At 44.8% G+C, this 24,029-nt stretch overlaps 14 non-coding genes across 14 annotated transcripts; all 14 read left to right on the top strand.

Annotated features, from left to right (window-relative positions):
• The first annotated feature begins 259 nt into the window (after window positions 1-259).
• Window positions 260-331, top strand: TRNAG-CCC (transfer RNA glycine (anticodon CCC)). The gene has a single exon. It is a non-coding gene; the product is annotated as a tRNA-Gly (tRNA).
• Window positions 332-1,859: 1,528 nt separating this feature from the next.
• TRNAG-CCC (transfer RNA glycine (anticodon CCC)) lies at window positions 1,860-1,931 on the top strand. The gene has a single exon. It is a non-coding gene; the product is annotated as a tRNA-Gly (tRNA).
• Window positions 1,932-3,447: 1,516 nt separating this feature from the next.
• TRNAG-CCC (transfer RNA glycine (anticodon CCC)) lies at window positions 3,448-3,519 on the top strand. Its single transcript has one exon. It is a non-coding gene; the product is annotated as a tRNA-Gly (tRNA).
• Window positions 3,520-5,046: 1,527 nt separating this feature from the next.
• TRNAG-CCC (transfer RNA glycine (anticodon CCC)) lies at window positions 5,047-5,118 on the top strand. Its single transcript has one exon. It is a non-coding gene; the product is annotated as a tRNA-Gly (tRNA).
• Window positions 5,119-6,645: 1,527 nt separating this feature from the next.
• TRNAG-CCC (transfer RNA glycine (anticodon CCC)) lies at window positions 6,646-6,717 on the top strand. The gene has a single exon. It is a non-coding gene; the product is annotated as a tRNA-Gly (tRNA).
• A 1,527-nt stretch (window positions 6,718-8,244) lies between these two features.
• Window positions 8,245-8,316, top strand: TRNAG-CCC (transfer RNA glycine (anticodon CCC)). The gene has a single exon. It is a non-coding gene; the product is annotated as a tRNA-Gly (tRNA).
• Window positions 8,317-9,844: 1,528 nt separating this feature from the next.
• On the top strand, window positions 9,845-9,916 carry TRNAG-CCC (transfer RNA glycine (anticodon CCC)). Its single transcript has one exon. It is a non-coding gene; the product is annotated as a tRNA-Gly (tRNA).
• A 1,527-nt stretch (window positions 9,917-11,443) lies between these two features.
• Window positions 11,444-11,515, top strand: TRNAG-CCC (transfer RNA glycine (anticodon CCC)). The gene has a single exon. It is a non-coding gene; the product is annotated as a tRNA-Gly (tRNA).
• Window positions 11,516-13,042: 1,527 nt separating this feature from the next.
• On the top strand, window positions 13,043-13,114 carry TRNAG-CCC (transfer RNA glycine (anticodon CCC)). The gene has a single exon. It is a non-coding gene; the product is annotated as a tRNA-Gly (tRNA).
• A 3,126-nt stretch (window positions 13,115-16,240) lies between these two features.
• Window positions 16,241-16,312, top strand: TRNAG-CCC (transfer RNA glycine (anticodon CCC)). The gene has a single exon. It is a non-coding gene; the product is annotated as a tRNA-Gly (tRNA).
• Window positions 16,313-17,839: 1,527 nt separating this feature from the next.
• On the top strand, window positions 17,840-17,911 carry TRNAG-CCC (transfer RNA glycine (anticodon CCC)). Its single transcript has one exon. It is a non-coding gene; the product is annotated as a tRNA-Gly (tRNA).
• A 1,527-nt stretch (window positions 17,912-19,438) lies between these two features.
• On the top strand, window positions 19,439-19,510 carry TRNAG-CCC (transfer RNA glycine (anticodon CCC)). The gene has a single exon. It is a non-coding gene; the product is annotated as a tRNA-Gly (tRNA).
• Window positions 19,511-21,037: 1,527 nt separating this feature from the next.
• Window positions 21,038-21,109, top strand: TRNAG-CCC (transfer RNA glycine (anticodon CCC)). The gene has a single exon. It is a non-coding gene; the product is annotated as a tRNA-Gly (tRNA).
• Window positions 21,110-22,636: 1,527 nt separating this feature from the next.
• TRNAG-CCC (transfer RNA glycine (anticodon CCC)) lies at window positions 22,637-22,708 on the top strand. The gene has a single exon. It is a non-coding gene; the product is annotated as a tRNA-Gly (tRNA).
• Window positions 22,709-24,029: the final 1,321 nt, after the last annotated feature.

The raw sequence follows: 24,029 nt of genomic DNA, 5'->3' as shown, positions 1-24,029 counted from the left end.
CACTCTCTTTCTCTTCGCTGCTTTGCTTCCAATGCTGCCTAAATATGTTCATTTCCACTATTTGTACTACTGCTTTCCATTTCTTCTCTTCTGCACAGATTTGGCCTTGGTTTCAATCCCCAGTTCCTTACCCTCTACAAGAAACTTTCTACTGCTTTTCATGTTGGTATCTAAACCAAATGCACCATTGAAACTGGTGCAAGATAGTCATTGAACTCGGGGTTGTAATCTTTAGAACCGAGAGCACCCACATCATAGGGCGTTGGTGGTATAGTGGTGAGCATAGCTGCTTCCCAAGCAGTTGACCCGGGTTCGATTCCCGGCCAATGCAGTGCAAATTTTTATATGTTCTCCAAGCAGGATTTGTTTTAATGCAACATGTCACAAAACGGAAATATCATGAACAGATTAATCAGACGTTAAATTAAAAAAATAATGAAATACTTAGGCAGGCATCTCGATCGCCCCATCTGCTACATTCATTGTCCTATTAGATGCTATTTTCCAAAAAGCAGAGTCACCACTCACATGTGCTGGTAATAAATATGTTGCGGGCGGTAGACAATGAAAGGGCTGAACCCCCGACCAGACATTCTAACTCTAGCATCTCTATATTAAAAAGCATTTCTAGGCAATATCTAGCATGTGAATAAAAGTAGGCAAGATCCACCGATGAATCTGGCAAAAGTCCCCAACGATTTTGTGCACACTTGTTCTCTCACCTGAATGCAGCGCCACCTTGTAGCCATCGGATGTAACTGCAGCTCACAAAATGTTATATCAGAGAGCAAGTTGAGAGGACTCCAAGAGGCAGATGTCCATGGAAAGAGCCTCTCACGACAGCAGGAAGGTTGGATATTTCAAGATGGCAACATTTCCTGTCCAATGTCCTCACGTCCCGAACGCTCCCAAACGCTCAAAAGCCTCACACCAGGCAAGCCCTCACCGGGTAGATCTCTGGCTCCCAGTTAAAATCAAATCCTGAGCATGCTAGCGCTAGGATCAAAGAGAGAGGAGAGGGTTAGAGAGCTGCTATCTTGGTAAAGGCCTGAAACTGCTAGTTCCCAAGAGGGTCTGCACTTTCAGTTATGACTGACTGTGAGACGAGAAGATGAAGATTTTCTGCACCCAGCATACATTGCAGCATGCTTAGGCAAATGAGGAGCGAGACCCACCAATCCCTCGCCACTTCGCTGAAAGCTCCTCCTCTGCATAAAGAGAACACTTTTACAAGGGAGCAGAGTGGCGCAGCGGAAGCGTGCTGGGCCCATAACCCAGAGGTCGATGGATCGAAACCATCCTCTGCTATAATATTTCTTGTTTTTTCTTCTGAGGACCAATCTGTCATTTCCACGCTACCAGCAAGGAAAAGCGCAGGCTTGTGCTAGCTATGTGAGAAAAGACTTCTCAACTATCTGTCTCTGCTGAAATACAAGAGAGTGATCGCCAAAGGATCAACCCCATACTTTGAAAGTAAAGATACCCAATTATAAGCATAAATGACTGGTGGGACCGTCACACGTTTTTCTGGGCATGCTTTGAATGTCATTTTTGCCTTTTCGTTCTGCTCTTATCATTCTCCTGGGCATTTCATGGAAGGCACTCTCTTTCTCTTCGCTGCTTTGCTTCCAATGCTGCCTAAATATGTTCATTTCCACTATTTGTACTACTGCTTTCCATTTCTTCTCTTCTGCACAGATTTGGCCTTGGTTTCAATCCCCAGTTCCTTACCCTCTACAAGAAACTTTCTACTGCTTTTCATGTTGGTATCTAAACCAAATGCACCATTGAAACTGGTGCAAGATAGTCATTGAACTCGGGGTTGTAATCTTTAGAACCGAGAGCACCCACATCATAGGGCGTTGGTGGTATAGTGGTGAGCATAGCTGCTTCCCAAGCAGTTGACCCGGGTTCGATTCCCGGCCAATGCAGTGCAAATTTTTATATGTTCTCCAAGCAGGATTTGTTTTAATGCAACATGTCACAAAACAGAAATATCATGAACAGATTAATCAGACGTTAAATTAAAAAAAAAATGAAATACTTAGGCAGGCAACTCGATCGCCCCATCTGCTACATTAATTGTCCTATTAGATGCTATTTTCCAAAAAGCAGAGTCACCACTCACATGTGCTGGTAATAAATATGTTGGGGGCGGTAGACAATGAAAGGGCTGAACCCCGACCAGACATTCTAACTCTAGCATCTCTATATTAAAAAGCATTTCTAGGCAATATCTAGCATGTGAATAAAAGTAGGCAAGATCCACCGATGAATCTGGCAAAAGTCCCCAACGATTTTGTGCACACTTGTTCTCTCACCTGAATGCAGCGCCACCTTGTAGCCATCGGATGTAACTGCAGCTCACAAAATGTTATATCAGAGAGCAAGTTGAGAGGACTCCAAGAGGCAGATGTCCATGGAAAGAGCCTCTCACGACAGCAGGAAGGTTGGATATTTCAAGATGGCAACATTTCCTGTCCAATGTCCTCACGTCCCGAACGCTCCCAAACGCTCAAAAGCCTCGCCCTCACCGGGTAGATCTCTGGCTCCTAGTTAAAATCAAATCCTGAGCATGCTAGCGCTAGGATCAAAGAGAGAGGAGAGGGTTAGAGAGCTGCTATCTTGGTAAAGGCCTGAAACTGCTAGTTCCCAAGAGGGTCTGCACTTTCAGTTATGACTGACTGTGAGACGAGAAGATGAAGATTTTCTGCACCCAGCATACATTGCAGCATGCTTAGGCAAATGAGGAGCGAGACCCACCAATCCCTCGCCACTTCGCTGAAAGCTCCTTCTCTGCATAAAGAGAACACTTTTATAAGGGAGCAGAGTGGCGCAGCGGAAGCGAGCTGGGCCCATAACCCAGAGGTCGATGGATCGAAACCATCCTCTGCTATAATATTTCTTGTTTTTTCTTCTGAGAACCAATCTGTCATTTCCACGCTACCAGCAAGGAAAAGCGCAGGCTTGTGCTAGCTATGTGAGAAAAGACTTCTCAACTATCTGTCTCTGCTGAAATACAAGAGAGTGATCGCCAAAGGATCAACCCCATACTTTGAAAGTAAAGATACCCAATTATAAGCATAAATGACTGGTGGGACCGTCACACGTTTTTCTGGGCATGCTTTGAATGTCATTCTTGCCTTTTCGTTCTGCTCTTATCATTCTCCTGGGCATTTCATGGAAGGCACTCTCTTTCTCTTCGCTGCTTTGCTTCCAATGCTGCCTAAATATGTTCATTTCCACTATTTGTACTACTGCTTTCCATTTCTTCTCTTCTGCACAGATTTGGCCTTGGTTTCAATCCCCAGTTCCTTACCCTCTACAAGAAACTTTCTACTGCTTTTCATGTTGGTATCTAAACCAAATGCACCATTGAAACTGGTGCAAGATAGTCATTGAACTCGGGGTTGTAATCTTTAGAACCGAGAGCAACCACATCATAGGGCATTGGTGGTATAGTGGTGAGCATGGCTGCTTCCCAAGCAGTTGACCCGGGTTCGATTCCCGGCCAATGCAGTGCAAATTTTTATATGTTCTCCAAGCAGGATTTGTTTTAATGCAACATGTCACAAAACGGAAATATCATGAACAGATTAATCAGACGTTAAATTAAAAAAAAAATGAAATACTTAGGCAGGCATCTCGATCGCCCCATCTGCTACATTCATTGTCCTATTAGATGCTATTTTCCAAAAAGCAGAGTCACCACTCACATGTGCTGGTAATAAATATGTTGCGGGCGGTAGACAATGAAAGGGCTGAACCCCGACCAGACATTCTAACTCTAGCATCTCTATATTAAAAAGCATTTCTAGGCAATATCTAGCATGTGAATAAAAGTAGGCAAGATCCACCGATGAAACTGGCAAAAGTCCCCAACGATTTTCTGCACACTTGTTCTCTCACCTGAATGCAGCGCCACCTTGTAGCCATCGGATGTAACTGCAGCTCACAAAATGTTATATCAGAGAGCAAGTTGAGAGGACTCCAAGAGGCAGATGTCCATGGAAAGAGCCTCTCACGACAGCAGGAAGGTTGGATATTTCAAGATGGCAACATTTCCTGTCCAATGTCCTCACGTCCCGAACGCTCCCAAACGCTCAAAAGCCTCACACCAGGCAAGCCCTCACCGGGTAGATCTCTGGCTCCCAGTTAAAATCAAATCCTGAGCATGCTAGCGCTAGGATCAAAGAGAGAGGAGAGGGTTAGAGAGCTGCTATCTTGGTAAAGGCCTGAAACTGCTAGTTCCCAAGAGGGTCTGCACTTTCAGTTATGACTGACTGTGAGACGAGAAGATGAAGATTTTCTGCACCCAGCATACATTGCAGCATGCTTAGGCAAATGAGGAGCGAGACCCACCAATCCCTCGCCACTTCGCTGAAAGCTCCTCCTCTGCATAAAGAGAACACTTTTACAAGGGAGCAGAGTGGCGCAGCGGAAGCGTGCTGGGCCCATAACCCAGAGGTCGATGGATCGAAACCATCCTCTGCTATAATATTTCTTGTTTTTTCTTCTGAGAACCAATCTGTCATTTCCACGCTACAAGCAAGGAAAAGCGCAGGCTTGTGCTAGCTATGTGAGAAAAGACTTCTCAACTATCTGTCTCTGCTGAAACACAACAGAGTGATCGCCAAAGGATCAACCCCATACTTTGAAAGTAAAGATACCCAATTATAAGCATAAATGACTGGTGGGACCGTCACACGTTTTTCTGGGCATGCTTTGAATGTCATTCTTGCCTTTTCGTTCTGCTCTTATCATTCTCCTGGGCATTTCATGGAAGGCACTCTCTTTCTCTTCGCTGCTTTGCTTCCAATGCTGCCTAAATATGTTCATTTCCACTATTTGTACTACTGCTTTCCATTTCTTCTCTTCTGCACAGATTTGGCCTTGGTTTCAATCCCCAGTTCCTTACCCTCTACAAGAAACTTTCTACTGCTTTTCATGTTGGTATCTAAACCAAATGCACCATTGAAACTGGTGCAAGATAGTCATTGAACTCGGGGTTGTAATCTTTAGAACCGAGAGCAACCACATCATAGGGCGTTGGTGGTATAGTGGTGAGCATAGCTGCTTCCCAAGCAGTTGACCCGGGTTCGATTCCCGGCCAATGCAGTGCAAATTTTTATATGTTCTCCAAGCAGGATTTGTTTTAATGCAACATGTCACAAAACGGAAATATCATGAACAGATTAATCAGACGTTAAATTAAAAAAATAATGAAATACTTAGGCAGGCATCTCGATCGCCCCATCTGCTACATTCATTGTCCTATTAGATGCTATTTTCCAAAAAGCAGAGTCACCACTCACATGTGCTGGTAATAAATATGTTGCGGGCGGTAGACAATGAAAGGGCTGAACCCCGACCAGACATTCTAACTCTAGCATCTCTATATTAAAAAGCATTTCTAGGCAATATCTAGCATGTGAATAAAAGTAGGCAAGATCCACCGATGAATCTGGCAAAAGTCCCCAACGATTTTGTGCACACTTGTTCTCTCACCTGAATGCAGCGCCACCTTGTAGCCATCGGATGTAACTGCAGCTCACAAAATGTTATATCAGAGAGCAAGTTGAGAGGACTCCAAGAGGCAGATGTCCATGGAAAGAGCCTCTCACGACAGCAGGAAGGTTGGATATTTCAAGATGGCAACATTTCCTGTCCAATGTCCTCACGTCCCGAACGCTCCCAAACGCTCAAAAGCCTCACACCAGGCAAGCCCTCACCGGGTAGATCTCTGGCTCCCAGTTAAAATCAAATCCTGAGCATGCTAGCGCTAGGATCAAAGAGAGAGGAGAGGGTTAGAGAGCTGCTATCTTGGTAAAGGCCTGAAACTGCTAGTTCCCAAGAGGGTCTGCACTTTCAGTTATGACTGACTGTGAGACGAGAAGATGAAGATTTTCTGCACCCAGCATACATTGCAGCATGCTTAGGCAAATGAGGAGCGAGACCCACCAATCCCTCGCCACTTCGCTGAAAGCTCCTCCTCTGCATAAAGAGAACACTTTTACAAGGGAGCAGAGTGGCGCAGCGGAAGCGTGCTGGGCCCATAACCCAGAGGTCGATGGATCGAAACCATCCTCTGCTATAATATTTCTTGTTTTTTCTTCTGAGGACCAATCTGTCATTTCCACGCTACCAGCAAGGAAAAGCGCAGGCTTGTGCTAGCTATGTGAGAAAAGACTTCTCAACTATCTGTCTCTGCTGAAATACAAGAGAGTGATCGCCAAAGGATCAACCCCATACTTTGAAAGTAAAGATACCCAATTATAAGCGTAAATGACTGGTGGGACCGTCACACGTTTTTCTGGGCATGCTTTGAATGTCATTTTTGCCTTTTCGTTCTGCTCTTATCATTCTCCTGGGCATTTCATGGAAGGCACTCTCTTTCTCTTCGCTGCTTTGCTTCCAATGCTGCCTAAATATGTTCATTTCCACTATTTGTACTACTGCTTTCCATTTCTTCTCTTCTGCACAGATTTGGCCTTGGTTTCAATCCCCAGTTCCTTACCCTCTACAAGAAACTTTCTACTGCTTTTCATGTTGGTATCTAAACCAAATGCACCATTGAAACTGGTGCAAGATAGTCATTGAACTCGGGGTTGTAATCTTTAGAACCGAGAGCACCCACATCATAGGGCGTTGGTGGTATAGTGGTGAGCATAGCTGCTTCCCAAGCAGTTGACCCGGGTTCGATTCCCGGCCAATGCAGTGCAAATTTTTATATGTTCTCCAAGCAGGATTTGTTTTAATGCAACATGTCACAAAACAGAAATATCATGAACAGATTAATCAGACGTTAAATTAAAAAAAAAATGAAATACTTAGGCAGGCATCTCGATCGCCCCATCTGCTACATTAATTGTCCTATTAGATGCTATTTTCCAAAAAGCAGAGTCACCACTCACATGTGCTGGTAATAAATATGTTGGGGGCGGTAGACAATGAAAGGGCTGAACCTCGACCAGACATTCTAACTCTAGCATCTCTATATTAAAAAGCATTTCTAGGCAATATCTAGCATGTGAATAAAAGTAGGCAAGATCCACCGATGAATCTGGCAAAAGTCCCCAACGATTTTGTGCACACTTGTTCTCTCACCTGAATGCAGCGCCACCTTGTAGCCATCGGATGTAACTGCAGCTCACAAAATGTTATATCAGAGAGCAAGTTGAGAGGACTCCAAGAGGCAGATGTCCATGGAAAGAGCCTCTCACGACAGCAGGAAGGTTGGATATTTCAAGATGGCAACATTTCCTGTCCAATGTCCTCACGTCCCGAACGCTCCCAAACGCTCAAAAGCCTCACACCGGGCAAGCCCTCACCGGGTAGATATCTGGCTCCCAGTTAAAATCAAATCCTGAGCATGCTAGCGCTAGGATCAAAGAGAGAGGAGAGGGTTAGAGAGCTGCTATCTTGGTAAAGGCCTGAAACTGCTGGTTCCCAAGAGGGTCTGCACTTTCAGTTATGACTGACTGTGAGACGAGAAGATGAAGATTTTCTGCACCCAGCATACATTGCAGCATGCTTAGGCAAATGAGGAGCGAGACCCACCAATCCCTCGCCACTTCGCTGAAAGCTCCTCCTCTGCATAAAGAGAACACTTTTACAAGGGAGCAGAGTGGCGCAGCAGAAGCGTGCTGGGCCCATAACCCATAGGTCGATGGATCGAAACCATCCTCTGCTATAATATTTCTTGTTTTTTCTTCTGAGAACCAATCTGTCATTTCCACGCTACCAGCAAGGAAAAGCGCAGGCTTGTGCTAGCTATGTGAGAAAAGACTTCTCAACTATCTGTCTCTGCTGAAATACAAGAGAGTGATCGCCAAAGGATCAACCCCATACTTTGAAAGTAAAGATACCCAATTATAAGCATAAATGACTGGTGGGACCATCACACGTTTTTCTGGGCATGCTTTGAATGTCATTCTTGCCTTTTCGTTCTGCTCTTATCATTCTCCTGGGCATTTCATGGAAGGCACTCTCTTTCTCTTCGCTGCTTTGCTTCCAATGCTGCCTAAATATGTTCATTTCCACTATTTGTACTACTGCTTTCCATTTCTTCTCTTCTGCACAGATTTGGCCTTGGTTTCAATCCCCAGTTCCTTACCCTCTACAAGAAACTTTCTACTGCTTTTCATGTTGATATCTAAACCAAATGCACCATTGAAACTGGTGCAAGATAGTCATTGAACTCGGGATTGTAATCTTTAGAACCGAGAGCAACCACATCATAGGGCGTTGGTGGTATAGTGGTGAGCATAGCTGCTTCCCAAGCAGTTGACCCGGGTTCGATTCCCGGCCAATGCAGTGCAAATTTTTATATGTTCTCCAAGCAGGATTTGTTTTAATGCAACATGTCACAAAACGGAAATATCATGAACAGATTAATCAGACGTTAAATTGAAAAAAAAAATGAAATACTTAGGCAGGCATCTCGATCGCCCCATCTGCTACATTCATTGTCCTATTAGATGCTATTTTCCAAAAAGCAGAGTCACCACTCACATGTGCTGGTAATAAATATGTTGCGGGCGGTAGACAATGAAAGGGCTGAACCCCGACCAGACATTCTAACTCTAGCATCTCTATATTAAAAAGCATTTCTAGGCAATATCTAGCATGTGAATAAAAGTAGGCAAGATCCACCGATGAATCTGGCAAAAGTCCCCAACGATTTTGTGCACACTTGTTCTCTCACCTGAATGCAGCGCCACCTTGTAGCCATCGGATGTAACTGCAGCTCACAAAATGTTATATCAGAGAGCAAGTTGAGAGGACTCCAAGAGGCAGATGTCCATGGAAAGAGCCTCTCACGACAGCAGGAAGGTTGGATATTTCAAGATGGCAACATTTCCTGTCCAACGTCCTCACGTCCCGAACGCTCCCAAACGCTCAAAAGCCTCACACCGGGCAAGCCCTCACCGGGTAGATCTCTGGCTCCCAGTTAAAATCAAATCCTGAGCATGCTAGCGCTACGATCAAAGAGAGAGGAGAGGGTTAGAGAGCTGCTATCTTGGTAAAGGCCTGAAACTGCTAGTTCCCAAGAGGGTCTGCACTTTCAGTTATGACTGACTGTGAGACGAGAAGATGAAGATTTTCTGCACCCAGCATACATTGCAGCATGCTTAGGCAAATGAGGAGCGAGACCCACCAATCCCTCGCCACTTCGCTGAAAGCTCCTCCTCTGCATAAAGAGAACACTTTTACAAGGAAGCAGAGTGGCGCAGCGGAAGCGTGCTGGGCCCATAACCCAGAGGTCAATGGATTGAAACCATCCTCTGCTATAATATTTCTTGTTTTTTCTTCTGAGGACCAATCTGTCATTTCCACGCTACCAGCAAGGAAAAGCGCAGGCTTGTGCTAGCTATGTGAGAAAAGACTTCTCAACTATCTGTCTCTGCTGAAATACAAGAGAGTGATCGCCAAAGGATCAACCCCATACTTTGAAAGTAAAGATACCCAATTATAAGCATAAATGACTGGTGGGACCGTCACACGTTTTTCTGGGCATGCTTTGAATGTCATTCTTGCCTTTTCGTTCTGCTCTTATCATTCTCCTGGGCATTTCATGGAAGGCACTCTCTTTCTCTTCGCTGCTTTGCTTCCAATGCTGCCTAAATATGTTCATTTCCACTATTTGTACTACTGCTTTCCATTTCTTCTCTTCTGCACAGATTTGGCCTTGGTTTCAATCCCCAGTTCCTTACCCTCTACAAGAAACTTTCTACTGCTTTTCATGTTGGTATCTAAACCAAATGCACCATTGAAACTGGTGCAAGATAGTCATTGAACTCGGGGTTGTAATCTTTAGAACCGAGAGCACCCACATCATAGGGCGTTGGTGGTATAGTGGTGAGCATAGCTGCTTCCCAAGCAGTTGACCCGGGTTCGATTCCCGGCCAATGCAGTGCAAAGTTTTATATGTTCTCCAAGCAGGATTTGTTTTAATGCAACATGTCACAAAACGGAAATATCATGAACAGATTAATCAGACGTTAAATTAAAAAAAAAATGAAATACTTAGGCAGGCATCCCGATCGCCCCATCTGCTACATTCATTGTCCTATTAGATGCTATTTTCCAAAAAGCAGAGTTACCACTCACATGTGCTGGTAATAAATATGTTGCGGGCGGTAGACAATGAAAGGGCTGAACCCCGACCAGACATTCTAACTCTAGCATCTCTATATTAAAAAGCATTTCTAGGCAATATCTAGCACGTGAATAAAAGTAGGCAAGATCCACCGATGAATCTGGCAAAAGTCCCCAACGATTTTGTGCACACTTGTTCTCTCACCTGAATGCAGCGCCACCTTGTAGCCATCGGATGTAACTGCAGCTCACAAAATGTTATATCAGAGAGCAAGTTGAGAGGACTCCAAGAGGCAGATGTCCATGGAAAGAGCCTCTCACGACAGCAGGAAGGTTGGATATTTCAAGATGGCAACATTTCCTGTCCAATGTCCTCACGTCCCGAACGCTCCCAAACGCTCAAAAGCCTCACACCGGGCAAGCCCTCACTGGGTAGATCTCTGGCTCCCAGTTAAAATCAAATCCTGAGCATGCTAGTGCTAGGATCAAAGAGAGAGGAGAGGGTTAGAGAGCTGCTATCTTGGTAAAGGCCTGAAACTGCTAGTTCCCAAGAGGGTCTGCACTTTCAGTTATGACTGACTGTGAGACGAGAAGATGAAGATTTTCTGCACCCAGCATACATTGCAGCATGCTTAGGCAAATGAGGAGCGAGACCCACCAATCCCTCGCCACTTCCCTGAAAGCTCCTCCTCTGCATAAAGAGAAAACTTTTACAAGGGAGCAGAGTGGCGCAGCGGAAGCGTGCTGGGCCCATAACCCAGAGGTCGATGGATCGAAACCATCCTCTGCTATAATATTTCTTGTTTTTTCTTCTGAGAACCAATCTGTCATTTCCACGCTACCAGCAAGGAAAAGCGCAGGCTTGTGCTAGCTATGTGAGAAAAGACTTCTCAACTATCTGTCTCTGCTGAAATACAAGAGAGTGATCGTCAAAGGATCAACCCCATACTTTGAAAGTAAAGATACCCAATTATAAGCATAAATGACTGGTGGGACCGTCACACGTTTTTCTGGGCATGCTTTGAATGTCATTCTTGCCTTTTCGTTCTGCTCTTATCATTCTCCTGGGCATTTCATGGAAGGCACTCTCTTTCTCTTCGCTGCTTTGCTTCCAATGCTGCCTAAATATGTTCATTTCCACTATTTGTACTACTGCTTTCCATTTCTTCTCTTCTGCACAGATTTGGCCTTGGTTTCAATCCCCAGTTCCTTACCCTCTACAAGAAACTTTCTACTGCTTTTCATGTTGGTATCTAAACCAAATGCACCATTGAAACTGGTGCAAGATAGTCATTGAACTCGGGGTTGTAATCTTTAGAACCGAGAGCACCCACATCATAGGGCGTTGGTGGTATAGTGGTGAGCATAGCTGCTTCCCAAGCAGTTGACCCGGGTTCGATTCCCGGCCAATGCAGTGCAAATTTTTATATGTTCTCCAAGCAGGATTTGTTTTAATGCAACATGTCACAAAACGGAAATATCATGAACAGATTAATCAGACGTTAAATTAAAAAAAAAATGAAATACTTAGGCAGGCATCCCGATCGCCCCATCTGCTACATTCATTGTCCTATTAGATGCTATTTTCCAAAAAGCAGAGTTACCACTCACATGTGCTGGTAATAAATATGTTGCGGGCGGTAGACAATGAAAGGGCTGAACCCCGACCAGACATTCTAACTCTAGCATCTCTATATTAAAAAGCATTTCTAGGCAATATCTAGCACGTGAATAAAAGTAGGCAAGATCCACCGATGAATCTGGCAAAAGTCCCCAACGATTTTGTGCACACTTGTTCTCTCACCTGAATGCAGCGCCACCTTGTAGCCATCGGATGTAACTGCAGCTCACAAAATGTTATATCAGAGAGCAAGTTGAGAGGACTCCAAGAGGCAGATGTCCATGGAAAGAGCCTCTCACGACAGCAGGAAGGTTGGATATTTCAAGATGGCAACATTTCCTGTCCAATGTCCTCACGTCCCGAACGCTCCCAAACGCTCAAAAGCCTCACACCGGGCAAGCCCTCACCGGGTAGATCTCTGGCTCCCAGTTAAAATCAAATCCTGAGCATGCTAGTGCTAGGATCAAAGAGAGAGGAGAGGGTTAGAGAGCTGCTATCTTGGTAAAGGCCTGAAACTGCTAGTTCCCAAGAGGGTCTGCACTTTCAGTTATGACTGACTGTGAGACGAGAAGATGAAGATTTTCTGCACCCAGCATACATTGCAGCATGCTTAGGCAAATGAGGAGCGAGACCCACCAATCCCTCGCCACTTCCCTGAAAGCTCCTCCTCTGCATAAAGAGAAAACTTTTACAAGGGAGCAGAGTGGCGCAGCGGAAGCGTGCTGGGCCCATAACCCAGAGGTCGATGGATCGAAACCATCCTCTGCTATAATATTTCTTGTTTTTTCTTCTGAGAACCAATCTGTCATTTCCACGCTACCAGCAAGGAAAAGCGCAGGCTTGTGCTAGCTATGTGAGAAAAGACTTCTCAACTATCTGTCTCTGCTGAAATACAAGAGAGTGATCGCCAAAGGATCAACCCCATACTTTGAAAGTAAAGATACCCAATTATAAGCATAAATGACTGGTGGGACCGTCACACGTTTTTCTGGGCATGCTTTGAATGTCATTCTTGCCTTTTCGTTCTGCTCTTATCATTCTCCTGGGCATTTCATGGAAGGCACTCTCTTTCTCTTCGCTGCTTTGCTTCCAATGCTGCCTAAATATGTTCATTTCCACTATTTGTACTACTGCTTTCCATTTCTTCTCTTCTGCACAGATTTGGCCTTGGTTTCAATCCCCAGTTCCTTACCCTCTACAAGAAACTTTCTACTGCTTTTCATGTTGGTATCTAAACCAAATGCACCATTGAAACTGGTGCAAGATAGTCATTGAACTCGGGGTTGTAATCTTTAGAACCGAGAGCAACCACATCATAGGGCGTTGGTGGTATAGTGGTGAGCATAGCTGCTTCCCAAGCAGTTGACCCGGGTTCGATTCCCGGCCAATGCAGTGCAAATTTTTATATGTTCTCCAAGCAGGATTTGTTTTAATGCAACATGTCACAAAACGGAAATATCATGAACAGATTAATCAGACGTTAAATTAAAAAAATAATGAAATACTTAGGCAGGCATCTCGATCGCCCCATCTGCTACATTCATTGTCCTATTAGATGCTATTTTCCAAAAAGCAGAGTCACCACTCACATGTGCTGGTAATAAATATGTTGCGGGCGGTAGACAATGAAAGGGCTGAACCCCGACCAGACATTCTAACTCTAGCATCTCTATATTAAAAAGCATTTCTAGGCAATATCTAGCATGTGAATAAAAGTAGGCAAGATCCACCGATGAATCTGGCAAAAGTCCCCAACGATTTTGTGCACACTTGTTCTCTCACCTGAATGCAGCGCCACCTTGTAGCCATCGGATGTAACTGCAGCTCACAAAATGTTATATCAGAGAGCAAGTTGAGAGGACTCCAAGAGGCAGATGTCCATGGAAAGAGCCTCTCACGACAGCAGGAAGGTTGGATATTTCAAGATGGCAACATTTCCTGTCCAATGTCCTCACGTCCCGAACGCTCCCAAACGCTCAAAAGCCTCACACCAGGCAAGCCCTCACCGGGTAGATCTCTGGCTCCCAGTTAAAATCAAATCCTGAGCATGCTAGCGCTAGGATCAAAGAGAGAGGAGAGGGTTAGAGAGCTGCTATCTTGGTAAAGGCCTGAAACTGCTAGTTCCCAAGAGGGTCTGCACTTTCAGTTATGACTGACTGTGAGACGAGAAGATGAAGATTTTCTGCACCCAGCATACATTGCAGCATGCTTAGGCAAATGAGGAGCGAGACCCACCAATCCCTCGCCACTTCGCTGAAAGCTCCTCCTCTGCATAAAGAGAACACTTTTACAAGGGAGCAGAGTGGCGCAGCGGAAGCGTGCTGGGCCCATAACCCAGAGGTCGATGGATCGAAACCATCCTCTGCTATAATATTTCTTGTTTTTTCTTCTGAGGACCAATCTGTCATTTCCACGCTACCAGCAAGGAAAAGCGCAGGCTTGTGCTAGCTATGTGAGAAAAGACTTCTCAACTATCTGTCTCTGCTGAAATACAAGAGAGTGATCGCCAAAGGATCAACCCCATACTTTGAAAGTAAAGATACCCAATTATAAGCGTAAATGACTGGTGGGACCGTCACACTTTTTTCTGGTTATGCTTTGAATGTCATTTTTGCCTTTTCGTTCTGCTCTTATCATTCTCCTGGGCATTTCATGGAAGGCACTCTCTTTCTCTTCGCTGCTTTGCTTCCAATGCTGCCTAAATATGTTCATTTCCACTATTTGTACTACTGCTTTCCATTTCTTCTCTTCTGCACAGATTTGGCCTTGGTTTCAATCCCCAGTTCCTTACCCTCTACAAGAAACTTTCTACTGCTTTTCATGTTGGTATCTAAACCAAATGCACCATTGAAACTGGTGCAAGATAGTCATTGAACTCGGGGTTGTAATCTTTAGAACCGAGAGCACCCACATCATAGGGCGTTGGTGGTATAGTGGTGAGCATAGCTGCTTCCCAAGAAGTTGACCCGGGTTCGATTCCCGGCCAATGCAGTGCAAATTTTTATATGTTCTCCAAGCAGGATTTGTTTTAATGCAACATGTCACAAAACAGAAATATCATGAACAGATTAATCAGACGTTAAATTAAAAAAAAAATGAAATACTTAGGCAGGCATCTCGATCGCCCCATCTGCTACATTAATTGTCCTATTAGATGCTATTTTCCAAAAAGCAGAGTCACCACTCACATGTGCTGGTAATAAATATGTTGGGGGCGGTAGACAATGAAAGGGCTGAACCTCGACCAGACATTCTAACTCTAGCATCTCTATATTAAAAAGCATTTCTAGGCAATATCTAGCATGTGAATAAAAGTAGGCAAGATCCACCGATGAATCTGGCAAAAGTCCCCAACGATTTTGTGCACACTTGTTCTCTCACCTGAATGCAGCGCCACCTTGTAGCCATCGGATGTAACTGCAGCTCACAAAATGTTATATCAGAGAGCAAGTTGAGAGGACTCCAAGAGGCAGATGTCCATGGAAAGAGCCTCTCACGACAGCAGGAAGGTTGGATATTTCAAGATGGCAACATTTCCTGTCCAATGTCCTCACGTCCCGAACGCTCCCAAACGCTCAAAAGCCTCACACCGGGCAAGCCCTCACCGGGTAGATATCTGGCTCCCAGTTAAAATCAAATCCTGAGCATGCTAGCGCTAGGATCAAAGAGAGAGGAGAGGGTTAGAGAGCTGCTATCTTGGTAAAGGCCTGAAACTGCTGGTTCCCAAGAGGGTCTGCACTTTCAGTTATGACTGACTGTGAGACGAGAAGATGAAGATTTTCTGCACCCAGCATACATTGCAGCATGCTTAGGCAAATGAGGAGCGAGACCCACCAATCCCTCGCCACTTCGCTGAAAGCTCCTCCTCTGCATAAAGAGAACACTTTTACAAGGGAGCAGAGTGGCGCAGCGGAAGCGTGCTGGGCCCATAACCCATAGGTCGATGGATCGAAACCATCCTCTGCTATAATATTTCTTGTTTTTTCTTCTGAGAACCAATCTGTCATTTCCACGCTACCAGCAAGGAAAAGCGCAGGCTTGTGCTAGCTATGTGAGAAAAGACTTCTCAACTATCTGTCTCTGCTGAAATACAAGAGAGTGATCGCCAAAGGATCAACCCCATACTTTGAAAGTAAAGATACCCAATTATAAGCATAAATGACTGGTGGGACCATCACACGTTTTTCTGGGCATGCTTTGAATGTCATTCTTGCCTTTTCGTTCTGCTCTTATCATTCTCCTGGGCATTTCATGGAAGGCACTCTCTTTCTCTTCGCTGCTTTGCTTCCAATGCTGCCTAAATATGTTCATTTCCACTATTTGTACTACTGCTTTCCATTTCTTCTCTTCTGCACAGATTTGGCCTTGGTTTCAATCCCCAGTTCCTTACCCTCTACAAGAAATTTTCTACTGCTTTTCATGTTGGTATCTAAACCAAATGCACCATTGAAACTGGTGCAAGATAGTCATTGAACTCGGGATTGTAATCTTTAGAACCGAGAGCAACCACATCATAGGGCGTTGGTGGTATAGTGGTGAGCATAGCTGCTTCCCAAGCAGTTGACCCGGGTTCGATTCCCGGCCAATGCAGTGCAAATTTTTATATGTTCTCCAAGCAGGATTTGTTTTAATGCAACATGTCACAAAACGGAAATATCATGAACAGATTAATCAGACGTTAAATTAAAAAAAAAATGAAATACTTAGGCAGGCATCTCGATCGCCCCATCTGCTACATTCATTGTCCTATTAGATGCTATTTTCCAAAAAGCAGAGTCACCACTCACATGTGCTGGTAATAAATATGTTGCGGGCGGTAGACAATGAAAGGGCTGAACCCCGACCAGACATTCTAACTCTAGCATCTCTATATTAAAAAGCATTTCTAGGCAATATCTAGCATGTGAATAAAAGTAGGCAAGATCCACCGATGAATCTGGCAAAAGTCCCCAACGATTTTGTGCACACTTGTTCTCTCACCTGAATGCAGCGCCACCTTGTAGCCATCGGATGTAACTGCAGCTCACAAAATGTTATATCAGAGAGCAAGTTGAGAGGACTCCAAGAGGCAGATGTCCATGGAAAGAGCCTCTCACGACAGCAGGAAGGTTGGATATTTCAAGATGGCAACATTTCCTGTCCAACGTCCTCACGTCCCGAACGCTCCCAAACGCTCAAAAGCCTCACACCGGGCAAGCCCTCACCGGGTAGATCTCTGGCTCCCAGTTAAAATCAAATCCTGAGCATGCTAGCGCTACGATCAAAGAGAGAGGAGAGGGTTAGAGAGCTGCTATCTTGGTAAAGGCCTGAAACTGCTAGTTCCCAAGAGGGTCTGCACTTTCAGTTATGACTGACTGTGAGACGAGAAGATGAAGATTTTCTGCACCCAGCATACATTGCAGCATGCTTAGGCAAATGAGGAGCGAGACCCACCAATCCCTCGCCACTTCGCTGAAAGCTCCTCCTCTGCATAAAGAGAAGACTTTTACAAGGAAGCAGAGTGGCGCAGCGGAAGCGTGCTGGGCCCATAACCCAGAGGTCGATGGATCGAAACCATCCTCTGCTATAATATTTCTTGTTTTTTCTTCTGAGGACCAATCTGTCATTTCCACGCTACCAGCAAGGAAAAGCGCAGGCTTGTGCTAGCTATGTGAGAAAAGACTTCTCAACTATCTGTCTCTGCTGAAATACAAGAGAGTGATCGCCAAAGGATCAACCCCATACTTTGAAAGTAAAGATACCCAATTATAAGCATAAATGACTGGTGGGACCGTCACACGTTTTTCTGGGCATGCTTTGAATGTCATTCTTGCCTTTTCGTTCTGCTCTTATCATTCTCCTGGGCATTTCATGGAAGGCACTCTCTTTCTCTTCGCTGCTTTGCTTCCAATGCTGCCTAAATATGTTCATTTCCACTATTTGTACTACTGCTTTCCATTTCTTCTCTTCTGCACAGATTTGGCCTTGGTTTCAATCCCCAGTTCCTTACCCTCTACAAGAAACTTTCTACTGCTTTTCATGTTGGTATCTAAACCAAATGCACCATTGAAACTGGTGCAAGATAGTCATTGAACTCGGGGTTGTAATCTTTAGAACCGAGAGCACCCACATCATAGGGCGTTGGTGGTATAGTGGTGAGCATAGCTGCTTCCCAAGCAGTTGACCCGGGTTCGATTCCCGGCCAATGCAGTGCAAATTTTTATATGTTCTCCAAGCAGGATTTGTTTTAATGCAACATGTCACAAAACGGAAATATCATGAACAGATTAATCAGACGTTAAATTAAAAAAAAAATGAAATACTTAGGCAGGCATCCCGATCGCCCCATCTGCTACATTCATTGTCCTATTAGATGCTATTTTCCAAAAAGCAGAGTTACCACTCACATGTGCTGGTAATAAATATGTTGCGGGCGGTAGACAATGAAAGGGCTGAACCCCGACCAGACATTCTAACTCTAGCATCTCTATATTAAAAAGCATTTCTAGGCAATATCTAGCACGTGAATAAAAGTAGGCAAGATCCACCGATGAATCTGGCAAAAGTCCCCAACGATTTTGTGCACACTTGTTCTCTCACCTGAATGCAGCGCCACCTTGTAGCCATCGGATGTAACTGCAGCTCACAAAATGTTATATCAGAGAGCAAGTTGAGAGGACTCCAAGAGGCAGATGTCCATGGAAAGAGCCTCTCACGACAGCAGGAAGGTTGGATATTTCAAGATGGCAACATTTCCTGTCCAATGTCCTCACGTCCCGAACGCTCCCAAACGCTCAAAAGCCTCACACCGGGCAAGCCCTCACTGGGTAGATCTCTGGCTCCCAGTTAAAATCAAATCCTGAGCATGCTAGTGCTAGGATCAAAGAGAGAGGAGAGGGTTAGAGAGCTGCTATCTTGGTAAAGGCCTGAAACTGCTAGTTCCCAAGAGGGTCTGCACTTTCAGTTATGACTGACTGTGAGACGAGAAGATGAAGATTTTCTGCACCCAGCATACATTGCAGCATGCTTAGGCAAATGAGGAGCGAGACCCACCAATCCCTCGCCACTTCCCTGAAAGCTCCTCCTCTGCATAAAGAGAAAACTTTTACAAGGGAGCAGAGTGGCGCAGCGGAAGCGTGCTGGGCCCATAACCCAGAGGTCGATGGATCGAAACCATCCTCTGCTATAATATTTCTTGTTTTTTCTTCTGAGAACCAATCTGTCATTTCCACGCTACCAGCAAGGAAAAGCGCAGGCTTGTGCTAGCTATGTGAGAAAAGACTTCTCAACTATCTGTCTCTGCTGAAATACAAGAGAGTGATCGCCAAAGGATCAACCCCATACTTTGAAAGTAAAGATACCCAATTATAAGCATAAATGACTGGTGGGACCGTCACACGTTTTTCTGGGCATGCTTTGAATGTCATTCTTGCCTTTTCGTTCTGCTCTTATCATTCTCCTGGGCATTTCATGGAAGGCACTCTCTTTCTCTTCGCTGCTTTGCTTCCAATGCTGCCTAAATATGTTCATTTCCACTATTTGTACTACTGCTTTCCATTTCTTCTCTTCTGCACAGATTTGGCCTTGGTTTCAATCCCCAGTTCCTTACCCTCTACAAGAAACTTTCTACTGCTTTTCATGTTGGTATCTAAACCAAATGCACCATTGAAACTGGTGCAAGATAGTCATTGAACTCGGGGTTGTAATCTTTAGAACCGAGAGCACCCACATCATAGGGCGTTGGTGGTATAGTGGTGAGCATAGCTGCTTCCCAAGCAGTTGACCCGGGTTCGATTCCCGGCCAATGCAGTGCAAATTTTTATATGTTCTCCAAGCAGGATTTGTTTTAATGCAACATGTCACAAAACGGAAATATCATGAACAGATTAATCAGACGTTAAATTAAAAAAAAAATGAAATACTTAGGCAGGCATCCCGATCGCCCCATCTGCTACATTCATTGTCCTATTAGATGCTATTTTCCAAAAAGCAGAGTTACCACTCACATGTGCTGGTAATAAATATGTTGCGGGCGGTAGACAATGAAAGGGCTGAACCCCGACCAGACATTCTAACTCTAGCATCTCTATATTAAAAAGCATTTCTAGGCAATATCTAGCACGTGAATAAAAGTAGGCAAGATCCACCGATGAATCTGGCAAAAGTCCCCAACGATTTTGTGCACACTTGTTCTCTCACCTGAATGCAGCGCCACCTTGTAGCCATCGGATGTAACTGCAGCTCACAAAATGTTATATCAGAGAGCAAGTTGAGAGGACTCCAAGAGGCAGATGTCCATGGAAAGAGCCTCTCACGACAGCAGGAAGGTTGGATATTTCAAGATGGCAACATTTCCTGTCCAATGTCCTCACGTCCCGAACGCTCCCAAACGCTCAAAAGCCTCACACCGGGCAAGCCCTCACCGGGTAGATCTCTGGCTCCCAGTTAAAATCAAATCCTGAGCATGCTAGTGCTAGGATCAAAGAGAGAGGAGAGGGTTAGAGAGCTGCTATCTTGGTAAAGGCCTGAAACTGCTAGTTCCCAAGAGGATCTGCACTTTCAGTTATGACTGACTGTGAGACGAGAAGATGAAGATTTTCTGCACCCAGCATACATTGCAGCATGCTTAGGCAAATGAGGAGCGAGACCCACCAATCCCTCGCCACTTCCCTGAAAGCTCCTCCTCTGCATAAAGAGAAAACTTTTACAAGGGAGCAGAGTGGCGCAGCGGAAGCGTGCTGGGCCCATAACCCAGAGGTCGATGGATCGAAACCATCCTCTGCTATAATATTTCTTGTTTTTTCTTCTGAGAACCAATCTGTCATTTCCACGCTACCAGCAAGGAAAAGCGCAGGCTTGTGCTAGCTATGTGAGAAAAGACTTCTCAACTATCTGTCTCTGCTGAAATACAAGAGAGTGATCGCCAAAGGATCAACCCCATACTTTGAAAGTAAAGATACCCAATTATAAGCATAAATGACTGGTGGGACCGTCACACGTTTTTCTGGGCATGCTTTGAATGTCATTCTTGCCTTTTCGTTCTGCTCTTATCATTCTCCTGGGCATTTCATGGAAGGCACTCTCTTTCTCTTCGCTGCTTTGCTTCCAATGCTGCCTAAATATGTTCATTTCCACTATTTGTACTACTGCTTTCCATTTCTTCTCTTCTGCACAGATTTGGCCTTGGTTTCAATCCCCAGTTCCTTACCCTCTACAAGAAACTTTCTACTGCTTTTCATGTTGGTATCTAAACCAAATGCACCATTGAAACTGGTGCAAGATAGTCATTGAACTCGGGGTTGTAATCTTTAGAACCGAGAGCAAACACATCATAGGGCGTTGGTGGTATAGTGGTGAGCATAGCTGCTTCCCAAGCAGTTGACCCGGGTTCGATTCCCGGCCAATGCAGTGCAAATTTTTATATGTTCTCCAAGCAGGATTTGTTTTAATGCAACATGTCACAAAACGGAAATATCATGAACAGATTAATCAGACGTTAAATTAAAAAAATAATGAAATACTTAGGCAGGCATCTCGATCGCCCCATCTGCTACATTCATTGTCCTATTAGATGCTATTTTCCAAAAAGCAGAGTCACCACTCACATGTGCTGGTAATAAATATGTTGCGGGCGGTAGACAATGAAAGGGCTGAACCCCGACCAGACATTCTAACTCTAGCATCTCTATATTAAAAAGCATTTCTAGGCAATATCTAGCATGTGAATAAAAGTAGGCAAGATCCACCGATGAATCTGGCAAAAGTCCCCAACGATTTTGTGCACACTTGTTCTCTCACCTGAATGCAGCGCCACCTTGTAGCCATCGGATGTAACTGCAGCTCACAAAATGTTATATCAGAGAGCAAGTTGAGAGGACTCCAAGAGGCAGATGTCCATGGAAAGAGCCTCTCACGACAGCAGGAAGGTTGGATATTTCAAGATGGCAACATTTCCTGTCCAATGTCCTCACGTCCCGAACGCTCCCAAACGCTCAAAAGCCTCACACCGGGCAAGCCCTCACCGGGTAGATCTCTGGCTCCCAGTTAAAATCAAATCCTGAGCATGCTAGTGCTAGGATCAAAGAGAGAGGAGAGGGTTAGAGAGCTGCTATCTTGGTAAAGGCCTGAAACTGCTAGTTCCCAAGAGGGTCTGCACTTTCAGTTATGACTGACTGTGAGACGAGAAGATGAAGATTTTCTGCACCCAGCATACATTGCAGCATGCTTAGGCAAATGAGGAGCGAGACCCACCAATCCCTCGCCACTTCCCTGAAAGCTCCTCCTCTGCATAAAGAGAAAACTTTTACAAGGGAGCAGAGTGGCGCAGCGGAAGCGTGCTGGGCCCATAACCCAGAGGTCGATGGATCGAAACCATCCTCTGCTATAATATTTCTTGTTTTTTCTTCTGAGAACCAATCTGTCATTTCCACGCTACCAGCAAGGAAAAGCGCAGGCTTGTGCTAGCTATGTGAGAAAAGACTTCTCAACTATCTGTCTCTGCTGAAATACAAGAGAGTGATCGCCAAAGGATCAACCCCATACTTTGAAAGTAAAGATACCCAATTATAAGCATAAATGACTGGTGGGACCGTCACACGTTTTTCTGGGCATGCTTTGAATGTCATTCTTGCCTTTTCGTTCTGCTCTTATCATTCTCCTGGGCATTTCATGGAAGGCACTCTCTTTCTCTTCGCTGCTTTGCTTCCAATGCTGCCTAAATATGTTCATTTCCACTATTTGTACTACTGCTTTCCATTTCTTCTCTTCTGCACAGATTTGGCCTTGGTTTCAATCCCCAGTTCCTTACCCTCTACAAGAAACTTTCTACTGCTTTTCATGTTGGTATCTAAACCAAATGCACCATTGAAACTGGTGCAAGATAGTCATTGAACTCGGGGTTGTAATCTTTAGAACCGAGAGCAACCACATCATAGGGCGTTGGTGGTATAGTGGTGAGCATAGCTGCTTCCCAAGCAGTTGACCCGGGTTCGATTCCCGGCCAATGCAGTGCAAATTTTTATATGTTCTCCAAGCAGGATTTGTTTTAATGCAACATGTCACAAAACGGAAATATCATGAACAGATTAATCAGACGTTAAATTAAAAAAATAATGAAATACTTAGGCAGGCATCTCGATCGCCCCATCTGCTACATTCATTGTCCTATTAGATGCTATTTTCCAAAAAGCAGAGTCACCACTCACATGTGCTGGTAATAAATATGTTGCGGGCGGTAGACAATGAAAGGGCTGAACCCCGACCAGACATTCTAACTCTAGCATCTCTATATTAAAAAGCATTTCTAGGCAATATCTAGCATGTGAATAAAAGTAGGCAAGATCCACCGATGAATCTGGCAAAAGTCCCCAACGATTTTGTGCACACTTGTTCTCTCACCTGAATGCAGCGCCACCTTGTAGCCATCGGATGTAACTGCAGCTCACAAAATGTTATATCAGAGAGCAAGTTGAGAGGACTCCAAGAGGCAGATGTCCATGGAAAGAGCCTCTCACGACAGCAGGAAGGTTGGATATTTCAAGATGGCAACATTTCCTGTCCAATGTCCTCACGTCCCGAACGCTCCCAAACGCTCAAAAGCCTCACACCAGGCAAGCCCTCACCGGGTAGATCTCTGGCTCCCAGTTAAAATCAAATCCTGAGCATGCTAGCGCTAGGATCAAAGAGAGAGGAGAGGGTTAGAGAGCTGCTATCTTGGTAAAGGCCTGAAACTGCTAGTTCCCAAGAGGGTCTGCACTTTCAGTTATGACTGACTGTGAGACGAGAAGATGAAGATTTTCTGCACCCAGCATACATTGCAGCATGCTTAGGCAAATGAGGAGCGAGACCCACCAATCCCTCGCCACTTCGCTGAAAGCTCCTCCTCTGCATAAAGAGAACACTTTTACAAGGGAGCAGAGTGGCGCAGCGGAAGCGTGCTGGGCCCATAACCCAGAGGTCGATGGATCGAAACCATCCTCTGCTATAATATTTCTTGTTTTTTCTTCTGAGGACCAATCTGTCATTTCCACGCTACCAGCAAGGAAAAGCGCAGGCTTGTGCTAGCTATGTGAGAAAAGACTTCTCAACTATCTGTCTCTGCTGAAATACAAGAGAGTGATCGCCAAAGGATCAACCCCATACTTTGAAAGTAAAGATACCCAATTATAAGCGTAAATGACTGGTGGGACCGTCACACGTTTTTCTGGTTATGCTTTGAATGTCATTTTTGCCTTTTCGTTCTGCTCTTATCATTCTCCTGGGCATTTCATGGAAGGCACTCTCTTTCTCTTCGCTGCTTTGCTTCCAATGCTGCCTAAATATGTTCATT

Source organism: Triturus cristatus, chromosome 11 (genome assembly GCF_964204655.1).
Source record: "Triturus cristatus chromosome 11, aTriCri1.1, whole genome shotgun sequence".
Taxonomy (NCBI): Eukaryota; Metazoa; Chordata; class Amphibia; order Caudata; family Salamandridae; genus Triturus; species Triturus cristatus.
This window is presented reverse-complemented; position numbering and strand designations above follow the sequence as displayed.